Source organism: Marmota marmota, unplaced genomic scaffold (genome assembly GCF_001458135.2).
Source record: "Marmota marmota marmota unplaced genomic scaffold, marMar, whole genome shotgun sequence".
NCBI lineage: Eukaryota > Metazoa > Chordata > Mammalia > Rodentia > Sciuridae > Marmota > Marmota marmota.
Window position 1 is genome coordinate 50,305,453 of NW_026000174.1, and position 14,388 is coordinate 50,319,840.

General features: G+C 34.4%; 1 protein-coding gene and 1 non-coding gene across 7 annotated transcripts in view; both read right to left on the minus strand.

Annotated features, from left to right (window-relative positions):
• The window catches only part of Lrrc4c (leucine rich repeat containing 4C), a 1,134,834-nt gene that overhangs the window by 437,581 nt on the left and 682,865 nt on the right, over nucleotides 1-14,388 (minus strand). The gene's annotated exons all lie outside the window — the stretch shown is intronic.
• LOC125612184 lies at nucleotides 10,104-10,235 on the minus strand. The gene has a single exon (XR_007342525.1). It is a non-coding gene; the product is annotated as a small nucleolar RNA SNORA42/SNORA80 family (small nucleolar RNA).

Genomic DNA, 14,388 nt, shown 5'->3' on the forward strand with positions numbered 1-14,388 from the left:
AAAAAAAAAAAAAAAAAAAAAAAAAAAAAATCACTGTTCTTCTCTTCCCATGAGCTAGGAAAGAAAAAAAAAAAAGGCACCTTTGCTTTTCTAGCCGTCTTCCATTCAATCACATTAGGGTTTATAACAAAGAAAAAAAAGACCCTAAAAACTAAAAATTATTCTGTTAACCATAAAAATGGCAGATTTTAAGAAATGTGTTTTTATTATAACAACTCTAGCTTTGGGGAAAAAGAAATATCCTATTTTGAGTAGACATGTCAAAAACCAGTCTGTTGTATACGCTTGGGCAAAGGACGTAGGATGATACTTGGCACATCAGAAGGTGTGAGCTGATAATGCCAGGTGAGAAAGGTCATACCATAATAAGCTGTCCATTATCAGAAAGGCCACTTGGGATGGTCTATACTGTCTTCATTGTGATTCAAATCCATCATCTCTGACAACACATCTTATGAAGCTTATCCTTAATAATCCCACATCCAAAGATTCTTGTTCCTTTAATTTGTTATAGAATTGGCACCTTTATTTTATATTTACATATTTTTTTATTATAAGCCAGATTCTTCTTATAAAATGGTATATATGTGTTTTTCCTATTGGTTACATATTTTCTCAAAGTTCTATTTTTTTATTGATTCTTTTAAGTTATATATAACATTAGGATTCATTCTGACATAATCGTAAGAGCATGGAATATAATTTGCTCTAATTCATTCCCCAGTAATTCCCCTTCCCCTCCCTTAATCCTTCCCCAGTTCCTTTCCTTTTATTTTTCTGATCTTTCTGCTGATTTACTTAGTTTTTTTTTTCTTTTTAATTAGTGCCTTGTGGATATACATAATGGTGAGATTCATTTTAGTATATTCACATATTTACATGGGAAAGTTAGGTTAGATTCATTCCTTTGTTCTTCCCTTTATCTCATCCTTCATTCCTCCTTTTCAACCCCCTTCCTTTACTCTGATGATCTTCTATTTTGATGGAATCTCATATCCCTTTTCTTTTTTCTTTTTTCCTCTTTATTTTTGGACTAGCTTCCTAATATCAGAGAAAACATTCACTCTTTGGCCTTCCGAGTCTTGCTTATTTCACTTAGTGTGATAGTCTCCAGTTCCATCCATTTGCCAGCAATGGCTGAGTAATACTCCATTGTGTGTATATACCACATTTTCATTTTCCATTCTTCTGCTGACAGGAACCTCAGTTGATTCCATAGCTTGGCTATGATGAATTGTGCTGCTATAAACATTGATGTGGCTATCTTAGTATGCTTATTTTAAACCTTTTGCATATATACCAAAGAGTGAGATAGCTAGGTCATGTGGTGGTTCCATTCTTAGTGTTTGGAGAAATGTCCATACTCTCAAAGGTCTATTTTGGCTTTGAACAGGGAAGTTGTTAAAGTGGAGGTGCCAGTGTGAAGAAAAAATGAAAGCAGTACAATGGCCACAGGATCATTCCTCTGCAATCCATTTTTGCTCTGGACTTGTGGGCTGCATGTGGGGGAGGGATTGATGGGAAAATGAAAACATGGGGTGGTTCTTTTACCTTCAGCAAGCTAAAGCAGATCATACTAGGGAAATAATGGAATGAAGATGGAGTTGTATTTGCTCCAGGCTTTTGAACAAAATCCAAACCCCTCAATCATGCATGAGTGGGCTTCTGCCTATACTGCTGACCTTGTCTACAATTTCTCCTTTACTTTATTTTAATGACAGTATTGATTTTTTTCTCTGTATCTTGAAGCTTCAGGGCTACAGATACTTGCCTGTAAATCATTCCTTTCCCCACCCACACACCTTGACTTCCATGGTTCAAGTTTCAGCACACATATCCCTAAAGAAGCCTTCCTCAGAAATTCGTTTCTATACTTTTGCCTCTTACTCAGTTCACCATGTCTGCCTCTCAGAAATTACTTCTTGCTATTTATTTAAGTTGTTTCTTGTTTGTTCTCCACTAGAATGATACTGAGTAAGGAGAGATACCTGTTGTTGTTGTTTTTAACAGAGCTGTAATGTTGATATCTACAGTGAAAACTGGAATATAATAAGAATCCAATAAATATTTCTTGGGTCAAATGATGAATAAATAAATTAAAGGATATGGATAGAAGTGCTGTATATAGAAGAGTAGAAGAGAATATTCGGATTTTTAAGCAGAAATATGACTAAAAGAAGAACTTTTGCTTAGTGTGTCTAACATGTCTTTTGGGGAACAAGGGCAGCATTGGTAGGTGGTCAAGTGATATATAGGTCCAACAGAGAAGTGACCAAGAAATTTCAGCTCCTAGGATTTTATAGAGGTTTAGAGTAGAAGAAAAGCAAAAGTGGTTAGACCAGTATGTTCTCAATGAGTACCAGATGCTCAATAACTGGTCTGCATAAGCCCAATATCTGCATGTATTGTGCTAGGAAGAACAAAATCATCCGGAAATAAACGTGAAGTTTGAGGTTTACTTTGGAATTTGGGCTCAATTCAGAGACTACAGCCATCCAAGTCCACTGATATTGATACTTTCTCTTAGCTACATAATATGTTCCAGGGACTTTGCTAAATCATTTAGAGCCACTGTCTTATTTGATCCCCACAATACTTCCATGTATAGATATTTTTGCATCCTTCAGCAAGGGTTAACTGAGGTATACAGAGATTATTTATGTCAGCTGTGCAAGGTATCACAGGAAATTGTAGTAATTACCTTGAATTCAAAACCAGGGCTGCCTCCTTCCAAGCCCACACTCAGAACTATTTACTTACTGTTTCTCAGGAGGACATTGCTGACATTTTGGCAAGCAATTATTTGTCCAGCAGGGTTATCTCTCACATGACATTTCTGGCTGTCTGCACTCAATGCTCTGGACACCTCCACTAATTCTGTTCTATTTCTCTTGAGAGCCATTGTGTTGTTAAGTCTAATAGGACCCATGGAAAACTGGTTGCACTATAAGGCCTAATCTATATTATTTTTTTCCCCATAGCCACCACTAGAATGTCCCCATAAATAAATAAGAAATTTGAGATAATTAATAATAACACCTTCTTTTTGTTCATTCAATGCATGTACTTTCATGTTAGATTCCATCATGTATTCAGGAACATTTCAACATAAGCTCGTGTGTATATACATATGTGTGTGTATGTGCATGTGTGTGTGAGAGAGAGCATAACATGGAAAATCATATGCAAGGTCATAGAAATATCAAGATAAAAATTATTCAGTGCATGACTTAGAAATGCAAGTTTGATTTTGACTACTCTGACCTGTAGAGGACTATTAAGTAGACACCAATATTAGTATCAGTTCTCTTATAATGTAGCTTCTCAAGTTTTAGAGATAAATCTTTCAAAAATTATGCTTTCCTAATGATAAGCCTACAGCAAAATATGCAATGGTGTCCAAGTAATTAAATCCTTCCTTCTTTCCCTTTCATGGTCTCTAGGTCCCCATCAATCTAGACTTCATCTAAAGTACTAGCTTTATCCTTCTCACCAAGTGGCATTAATTCTTATCAATCTAGTTTCTTTATTATTCTCTGATATATTTTACCTTCTCACCTTTTGTCCATTTACTTTTTTAAAATAATTTTCAGCTGAGAACAGCCCTTTTAATACTCAGCTTATCCAAATAGTATCAGTTCTTCAGTAGCCAAATATGCCCTTCTTTATGGGTACAAAGCCATTTCTCTTTCCTTTCTAAAGGACCAAAGGCCATTTTATCCCTATCAGTAATTCTCCCATCTGGGTGATCATTAGACTTATACATGCATATTTCTGAATGTGTTATTACTATGTCTGTAAGTTCTGAGGCTCTGATTCAATTGGTCTGGAGTAGGGCCCATAAATCTGTATTAGTAGGAAAAAAATGGCCAGGTGATTACTAATGATCTACTAGGTTCAGAAATCACTCAACTGGCACATCTAATTATTTAGCTTTAATGGCCTCATTTTCATCTTATCATCATTATCATCATCATCATTTGGTAATTTCATATATCTCCAAAATTTCTTAATGGGTGGATCCAGGTCTAATCCATCAAGGTCTTAATAAACAGAAGTGTTATGAGTATGCTTGATTTACTTGATATGATTCTATTTGATCTTGATTTTTATGATAAAAATACATATATTAGAGCATATTTTATTTTAATAATGAACAAAGTTCCATTTTATTTCTCTGAGAATGATTCTACCTTGGCATATAAAATTGTACAGCTAGCATAACACTCAAAAAAAGTAAGAAGAGCTACTAAGTAAACTAACTTTTGGTAACTTTTAAAAGAGCTTTGTTCTTGTATCCTGCTGGTCTCACAAAATATTTTAACAGGTACAAATATTGTGGGTTCCTTCTTGAAAAACTCATTTGAAATCCCAGTTGGAGATGGTGTATTCTTTATAGCTTTGATACAGGTGAAAATCCACGTGTGCAAATTGTGTTCATGAGAAAGGAACCAAAGTGAAAATGAGTGCTAGTCTCCCAAAGGTTGGATATTTTTAGCCAAATAATAAATACACTGATTGTAACCATGGGAGTTGTTTTTCCCCCCAAAAAAGTCTTAAATTATCACATAAGATAGAAAAAAAAATGAAAAAGGGGTAAGAAAATTAAAAAGTGGAAGAGAAATGGGGATGAAAATATCAATTCCTCAGGAAGTGGTGTATTGGAAGGAAGTACAAGGAGAAAACAAAAAAAGACATCATTAAGGATGTTGATGGGCAATGTCCATCCACATGAGGACTAGATCTTAAAACAAGTCTAGTTTATTCCAGCTGGGAGTAGTAGTTAAGCAAACTAACAGACACAGTGTTGCATTTTCATAGAACCCTGTGAGTAAAGTGTTTTCCACTAAATTTTACTGGCTACATCATATATATATCCTTCTGATCATGATTGTTGATATTATTCTGGACATGGGTCCCCAGAAGTCCTGAATCTGCCTTTGTCTGACATCCCATCCTCTTCCCATGAAAAGGCAGGCACACAAAAATCAAAGATAAAGGGATTCTTCATAGGAACATGAAAAAAGGTGATTAGAATATAACCTGATCATCAGGAGATCTTGTACTTGAAACCCTAAAGTAACTCTTTTATTTTTTTAAAGAGAGAGAGAGAGATAATTTTTCAATATTTATTTATTTATTTAGTTAGTTAGTTAGTTACTTTTCTGCAGACACAACATCTTTGTTTGTATGTGGTGCTGAGGATCTAACCCGGGCCACACGCATGCCAGGCGAGCGTGCTACCGCTTGAGCCACATCCCCAGCCCCTAAAGTAATTCTTAATAAAGGATATTACATGTTGGTCCAAGGCAAGGGAAGAGAAGGGAGAGGGAGTGAGTCTGAGGACAATTACTAGCAATGCAGATGCAGTCATTTGAACGTCAAATATGCCATCATGGTGACACCAAGCCACGGAGGCTTAATTATTCCTTCAAAAACTACATCAGCAATGGGTTTTGATAATCACCAAAGGAATCTCATGTGAAGATTGATGTGTGAGCTGAAGTGGGTTGCTGAGTACCTGCCAAAGGAGACAAGGAAAGAGCCACTTTCTGCCAAGACTGGCTTCCTGTGCTTCAGTCACATTGTATGACTGCTTTGGCTCCTGTCCTAATATTCAAGTGAGCTTAATTCCCAGCAATACCACATGTAAGGTGTGCAGATGCAAACTTGGAATGCTAATATAGAAAATTCAATACAGATCTTAGCAGAGTTTACGGAAAACGCAAAGCTCGTGTACAGAGCAGACGGTGGCTAAATGTCAATGCAGACTTGTGAGCGGATATGGATTGTGTATAGAGATTCGGGGCAACCTCAATTCTCTAGAATGTGATGAAAAACTTAGAATAAGACAAAAACCCGTGTTGAGTTGCTTCACTTTACCACACAGAGGAGACCCAAAATCCCTCACTAAAAAACAATTCATTTATAACCCAGTCACATTTCAATCAAATGATTATTAGATTCTCAAGCCACAACAGGTCGAAGCAAACCGGAAGTTAAGTGGAAATTGGAGCTTTTATATGTTACTTGCCACTAAATTTTATTAGCTACTATATATATATAGTAGCTAATAAAATTATATATATANNAAAATTATATATATATATATATATATATATATATATATATATATATCTCCTTCTGATCATGTTTGTTGATATTCATGACCTGGGCCCCAAAAAGTCCAGAAGAAGACACAAAAATTAAAGATAACAAATAATTACATCAATATTCAAAAAGTTTGGTCCAATAATTCAAAATATAAGCAGCCTGTATATATTTGCTGAGAATACTAAAAAAATCTTTGAATCCTCTCTGTTTTGTCCATGGATATTACAAAATAAAAAATATATCATATTTTACAACTTGATCACACACACAGAAACACATATAGATAGAAAATGAGGGGAAATATATATCCAAATATAAATATCCAGCCTGAAATTAAAATTGCAATATTAGGGAATAAATCTAAATATCTACAAAAAGAATTTTTGGAAAGATGAATAGTATCTAAAACGTTGTTTTCTAAGAAAGTTTTCTCTAAGAAAGTTTTCAGTATAATAGCTTCCCAAAAGCACCATAAATTTCTCCTATCATCTTCTCTTCTCTGGGACACATAGAGTACCTCCCTCACTGTTCTCCTCTAATATAGCTTTAAATCGTATTGTGATATTTTGAGCAGTTATGATGCATTGAGTACAATAGCATATCACATGAATTTCTCCTACATTTAAGAAGATGTACATAGGAATCAATATAGTTCACAATTTACACATGAAGAAATCCCTTCATTTCTTCACTGAGAACTCATTTCACATCATTTTAATAGTGGAAAGAGTAGGTGACTTGTAGTAAAGTCTGATTTGAGTTTATGTTCTATTCACTCTTTTGATAATCTTAATGAATTGCTTGTAAAATGGAACTTAAAAATAATAACAACTCATAACCTGATAATAAAATAAAAGTATTTTGTATCTTAAAATGAACAATATGAAGCTGTTATATGTTTTAACAAATATTCAACTTCAGAAAGAATCTTAGATGAGAGAGTATGATCAAGAAAGACGAGAGAAGAAGGAACAAAGAAAAGATGGAACGAGGTGGAATGAGGGAAGAAAAGCAAATAAAGATAATAAGAAGAAAAGGAAAAAGAGATTAAGCTATTTCCTCACTTGAATGTGTATAATCATATTTTCCTGAATTATTTCTATGTGCCATCTCTTGCAGGAAGGCATTTGCTCACGGATCCTGACCCTTGCTACTCTTTGCTCATAGAATTTCCAGACAATACTCAATGTTCAGGAAAACTAAAAGAAACTGGAGTAAAGAGGAAAGGGAGATAGGAAAACTACAATTGCTGAGTGTCAAGAGCAGTGTGTGTGTGTGTGTGTGTGTGTGTGTGTGTGTGTGTGGCAATTGAGGTGGATTTAGACACAGGGAGGCTCCTCGTCCCCTGGAAGAGCAGCATTGCAAAAAGAGGTAAGTCAAAGAGATTTTTTAAGGAAGAAATGAGCTTTCAAATTAGATCAGTTAAATGTGCTTTGGAAAGCACAGGTAAATATAGGCATTTTACTGTTTACTGCAGGATTATGATTTAATCTTATGTCATATTCAATGTAAGAATGTGAATATAAGTCAGAGTGACAAGAGGAAGATGGCAGAACAGGAGTCTGAGACCGTGAAAAGAGGAATAAATGATGGCAGCTTCATACTGCCCAATTTCAAGCAGATGGCAAAGCTATGGTAATCAAAAGATTATGGCACAGACATAAAGATAGATATGTAGCCAAGGTGTAGAATAGAGAGTCAAGAATAAATCCAGAGTGCCTATACAGCTTAATGATCTTTAATATGGGTACTCCGACTCCAGAGTGAGGAAAGGGTTATCTCTTTAACAGAGGGTTTTAGAAATACTGTATATCCACATGGGACAGAATGGATTTTATTATATCCTATAATATGCAGCAGAATTAACTCAAAACTGATAATAGATTTGAAGATAAATCCCGAGTCCATAAAACTTTTAGAAGAAAACAAAAGGGAGAGAGCTTCATAACATTGAACTTGACAAATGATATTTTAGGTACAACACCAGAAGCACAGCCAAAATATAAAGCAAAGATAGCAAAATGCAACTACATCAATCTAAAAAGTTTCTGCACAGCAATGTAAATATCAAGAGGGAAAAGACAACCCGCATGATGGAAGAGAATATTTGCAATCATGCATCTATAAGTGGGTAATATCCAAAATCTATTAGTAACTCAAATAATTCAATAGTAAGGAGTCAAATAACCCAATGAAAAAATTGGCAAAGAATTTTAATAGGCATTTCTCAAAAGGAGAAGTACAAATTGTAACAAGTATACAAAAAATGTTCAACATCACTAATCATATAGGAATCATACAAATCACAAGTAAAATCTTACCTCATTTGTGTTAGAATGACCCTGATAAACAACAGGAGAAAATAACAGAACATACCAAGCATTGGCAAGAATATAGAAAAACTTGAACCTTTCGACACTTTGTTTCATAAAGCAACTATGGAATATAATCCAGAATTTCTTTAGAATACTAAAATAGAATCACAGTGTGATTCAGTAATCTTATTTCTGAGTATTTTTCAAAATATTTAAAATCAGAATCTAAAGAGATATTTCCACCCCCATATTAATTGCAACATTATCACAACATCTAGGAGAAGGAAACAAACCAATTGTCCATTACTGCATGAATGGATAAAAACAATATGGTATATGCTTGCAGTGGAACAGTATTCCTCTTTGAAAAGGAAGAAAATATTGTCATATGCTACAAAATAATTGTATCTTGAGGACATTATGCTAATAGAAATAATACAGTCAGAAAAGGACATTCCATATGAATCCACTTAGACAAGGTATCTGAAGTTATCAAACCGACAGGATTTTCTAATCACAGAAAGTAGAATGATTGTCCTGAGGAGCTAGGGATAAGGGGAAAATGAGAAGACTTTTAATAGACTGAGTTTCAGTCATGCAATATGAAAAAGTTGTAGGGATCTGCTGTAGTAAACAATACTGTACTGTACACATCAACAACACACACATTTGTTGAATACAACTTCAAAAGAGCAATTATTAAAATATCTACTTGTAAACAAAGTTTAATATGTGCACAGTAAAAAATGTTGTGAATATAAGATAGTAAAACATTGTATTTTTTCAGTATCAGTGGTCTGGATACACATACAAATCTACAAGTGTGCATATGTACACATACATACAAAACATATTTTTAGCCTTTTGATTATTTTGCTATATTTTTTTCTGGATATGTTGCAATCTTTCTTATTAAATTTGAGATCTAGAATAAACATAATAGTTGATAGTGTATGCTGAGTGCAGAGCAATTTCTGGCTATATATTTCTCTAAACTATCCATAAGTCAGTGGTATATGTTCATGTTAAGCTTTTAGTATAGTTCCAGCACACAGTATTCCACCAAATTGAACTCCATTCCCAATCCCTTTACAAAACAGAATTTTTAAATATTGATACTGATCATTAGTTTTATAAATATCAGGCTAGAAATTTTCCTCCATTTCTCTATTTCAAGCAATTTGGGTCATCTTGCTATTATCCACCTTCATATTTACAAATGACCTTAATCTTTATTTGATTTAAATAAACCCCAACAAACATTAGTCTTCTTTTCTCAGTGGAATGAAATGTTTTCACAACATTAAGTAAATCTACCAAGTTAGAAAGCTGAGGGCATTTTAATTTCTATGACTGACAGAGCCTGTTAAAATTGGTTGTAATTGGTACTTTTCAAAAATTACATTAAAGTTTGCAAGTAATCACTAGCTCTACAAGATAACACACATTCTGTATAAATTCAGAAATTTAAAGAGATCTGTTCTATTTGGTTTTAGGGGCACTTTGGATATTAGGGATATTTTGGGTTGTCAATGAAAGTTGCTTAACATAGATGTAGCATCAGATACTAAACAGCTGAAGAAAATGCATTATAATAATCTAAACATGGAGTTTAATTCTGTTTTTAATACAAATTAAAATACTTGTGTAAGCTTTCTTTCCTTTTTTCTTCCTCACTATGCAACCTGTTTCAATGTCAGCAGCCTATGACCACAGAGGCCAGATAATGGCTCAAACTCAGTTTGCTCTGGCATGGGACTCCATGAAAGACCCAGGAGGACAGGCCTACTATAAATCCCAACCTGCTCCCAGTGCAACCTTGAAATATGCATGAACTTTTCCAGGAATGAAACCAACATATAAATCAAAGAAAGTCTATATTCTGTTCTGTTCAGATCTTTCCAAGATTTGGTCATTATTTCCAAAAAATATACACCAGATGTAATTCATTCAGGATTTTTAATCCACTAAGACTATGGAATTGGATTTGCAATTTTTTTTTTAATTATCACAACTCTATTTGTAGGTGGAGGCATCTGCATGGTATATTATGTTTTATACTGTGGAAGAGTTGAACCATTTACATATCAATTACAAATTTTAAAAATTACTTTCCTCTTATTATAGTTAGATACCTATTTATTTCTAATTATAAATAGTATATATATGAGGTAGATGACACTAATTACACATTTCATTAAAAGATAGCAAAGGAAGGGTTTTATAAAACACTTGCTATATAAAGCAGGTGTTAGATCTCAAGGCCCTAGAGCCCTACTGAACCACTGTTCCACAGCTATCCTGAGAGGTGGAATTTGCACAGATTTATTCTGGTGTCCTAATCAAGGAACTTACCAATTCAACATTGCTCCTGACTCTGGTGTAAGTTATTGCACATATTGAATTAAATGGGTCTGGACGATATTTCTGAGAATATTTCCCTAACTCAAATCACAGTTTTATAATTGCATTCTTTCTTGATATCTCAAAACCTTTTCCTGTGGGTCCTGTTTTGTTTCATCTATTTTTATATTCACCTTTCTCCACATCAGATGGTTAGTAATATGGACAAATAATTTCTTAAATTATGTGATCTATGTACCAAGAAATTATTTCTGAATTCTTCTGAATTCTATATTCTTGGGATGATTGTACATAAGATCATGTTTAACTACAACAGACTGTTAGCAGCTCTTGTAGATAAATGAGCATCATTAATCATTTTAGAATATTCATGTATAGTCATGAGGGTTCAAATTTGAAAGATCTATGTTAGGGTCATTCTTTATCTTGAGAAATCTAGTTATATAAGTAAAGAAATTAACTTGTAGAGGAATCAGAAGACTTTTTGCAATAAGGAGTTTGACTAGATGTTTGATGTCCAACTGGAGACAGCTTCAGAATTCCCATCTCTCCCTCTTTCCTTCTTGCTCCATCGCTGAACAAATCAGTAAAAAAGTCTATAAATTGTCCTGTTTGGTACCAGCAAGAAGTTCCTATCATATATACTGGATGTGAGTGTCCACCCAACATGAATGTCCATTTGGAACCTCAACATGTGAACATATTTGGAAATAAGGCCTTTGAAGATGTAATTACTTAAATTAAAATGAGGCCATGCTACATTAAGGTGCTCCTTTTATCCAATATGATTGGGGTCTTTATCAGAGGAGAAGATGCATAGGAACAGGGAAGAAGGTCCTATGCTGACAGAGGCAGCAGCAGCAGAAAGGCAGCTTCTACCCAAGCAAAGACAAGGATCAAAGGAACTAGGAGAGAGGAACAGAGAAGTGCTTCTCTCAGGCCTTTACAAGGAACCAACTCCACTGGCACCATGATTTCCCTCTTCTGAACCCTAGAATAATGACAGAAGAAGTTTCTGTGTTTTAAAGTCATGTAATTTGTGCTAACTTTTAAGAACTCTAAAGATACTAGTGTGCCATAAAACCCTGGCTGGTTCCTGGGAACCCTCAGCCTAGCCCTATATGCAATACAATTCAAGCCTTGATTGTTCTTTCAAGCCAGTTTTGGACTGGCTTAAGATATTGTGTAATTACCCCAAGAAAAATCTCATTATATGAATAATAGATTTCTTCCTGCTGTCTCAGTGTGTGTGTGGCACATCATCCTTAGTACCTGAACCACTTTTTGGTTGTATACTTTTTATATCTTCTAAGTCAGATGTGTCACTGTATGACTCCCTGGGTTTTAGAAAACTAGGTACCATTTTGGGATATCTATTTTTCACCTATACATGGGAGAATTGAAACATTATTAGGGTCCTGACTGTTATAACTCCCAATTCCCAGATCCACGATCACTATCTCCATTAGATCATTGCATTACTCCCAATTAACTGAATGGATTCTCATTTTGCTTGTCAACTGAGTATCTTAGAAAGCTATTCTTAGTAGCTGGTATATATCTAAACATCTATGAAAATTGTGCATATCACTAGAAGTTTTTTTACTCACCTTTTGGCTATTCTTTTCTTCTGATTTAGTTTATATTCCCCAAAATCCAGTAAGTGGATTTTATTTTCCCTACTGTTTTCTTCTTAATGTGGATGACCTAATATCTCACTTGGACCCTCTGACTAATACTATTATTATTATTTTCTTCCAAGTTACTATGTAGAAATGTGCATTTTTTAGGATAGATAATCCCCCCCTTCTGTCATAGTTCAGTAATTCCTTATCTCATCTTGGCTTCCTTAAACACATTTTCTCCATTTTGTGGGACAAAGCACTGGAGGATGCACAGAAAGAGTCAGAATGACTTTATTCAACTCTTCAGGCAGTGCTTTTTGTTTTTATTCATTACAAGTGGTTTACATTTTATTTAAAAATCACACCAACACATGAAAAAGTGCATTATGTAAAAAACACAAGTTTAAAGGAAAACATACATGAAGGTAAAAAGCCACACTGGGAGCTTAGCTGATTCTGTTCATCAACTGTGCTCTTCAGAGCTGAGATACAAGTCTGGCCTCCAGCTCCTGCAATCTGCTTTTGCATTTAAAGGTAATGACAGGAGTTTCTCTATATGATGTCCTCAATGCCTTCTTTCCCATGTTATATTGCTCCTAAAAGCATCAGCAATTGGGTTGTTGCTAGGGAAAACAATAAGTAGTGGACAAATTTTAATAAAACAAAATAGTAAGTCAAGGACTTGTGGGTTCTCCTTTCCATTTCTCCCGCTCAACAGCCTTAAGTCTGTCAATAAACCTCTCAGAGCCACTATTGATTCTATAACAGGAGAAAGGTAGACTACAAAATACTCTAAGACCCTTTACAGCTTTCTGAATGTCTTTGATTTAATTGCTGTTATATTGGGATCATTGAGAGATTGCATGTAATAAAAAATACCTTCTGCTCAAAGCTGATTTTCATTGTGGAGTATGAAATAGTATGTTGCAGCTACAAACAAAACAATAAAGAAGTGTGAATATGTTTTTGTCACTTATTCTGGGCTAAAAGGAATTCCGTCTTGAGGCAGCTCCATTCAAGCTGCTACTTATTATGTATGCAGTTAACAATGTGTATTTAAGACAGAACAATATTGTCATCCTCTGTTATGCATGGAGCATTTAGCAAATATCTTCAGTCATTAAAGTTTGTATTAAAGAATCCTAACCCTACATAACTTTCTCTTTTCATTGGTGGAAGAATACAATAAAATCTGAGACTTTGAACTTTTAAAAAATGGGAAGATATAACAATATCCTCAACAATATTTATCCGCAATTTGTAGTTGTCTCTGAGAGAATTCTATGTCTAGGTGACCTTACGCTGCCTGGGCTTTACAGGTCTGCTTTTTTGGATGAGAAAAAAAAAAAAAGTCTGGAGAGTGTGTATACCACCAAATTTAATTAAACAAAAAAAACCTGAAGCCATAATTCTTACATCTTTCTTCTTTCCCCTTCTTTCAGTTGCCCCTTATGTTCTTTATAAATCAGAACAATGTATTTGTAGACTGTTTGCTCTCTTTTTTGTTTTCTTCATTCTATTGGAAACCAAGCATAACCAGAGTGATCCTGTTATTTTACAAATATGATCATTTTTTGTAGTTAGATTCGTTTAATGTTTCTATTTTTATCATGAAGATAGCAGGTATACTTTCTAATATGACATTTCAGAGAAAGTTAAGCTTCAGAAGAAGACAGTTTAGAAAATATTGAGGTATACAATTCTTTATCTCCATTTTAAGTTCAAATGATTACCATAATGTCACTTTAAGAATAAGGAAACTATTTGACCCTGTATTTTTATGTGCTTAATTATCCAGACATGAAAATAAATATCTTTTTTATATTGATTTTTCTTTCCAGTTTCTCAGATTCTAGCATAAGTTAAAGTATCATTATTTTTAGAATCTGCCATCTTTGCTCACAGCGGCCCTAAGCTGCTGCTGCTGCTGCTGCTGCTCCTCCTCCTCCTCCTCCTCCTTCTCCTTCTCC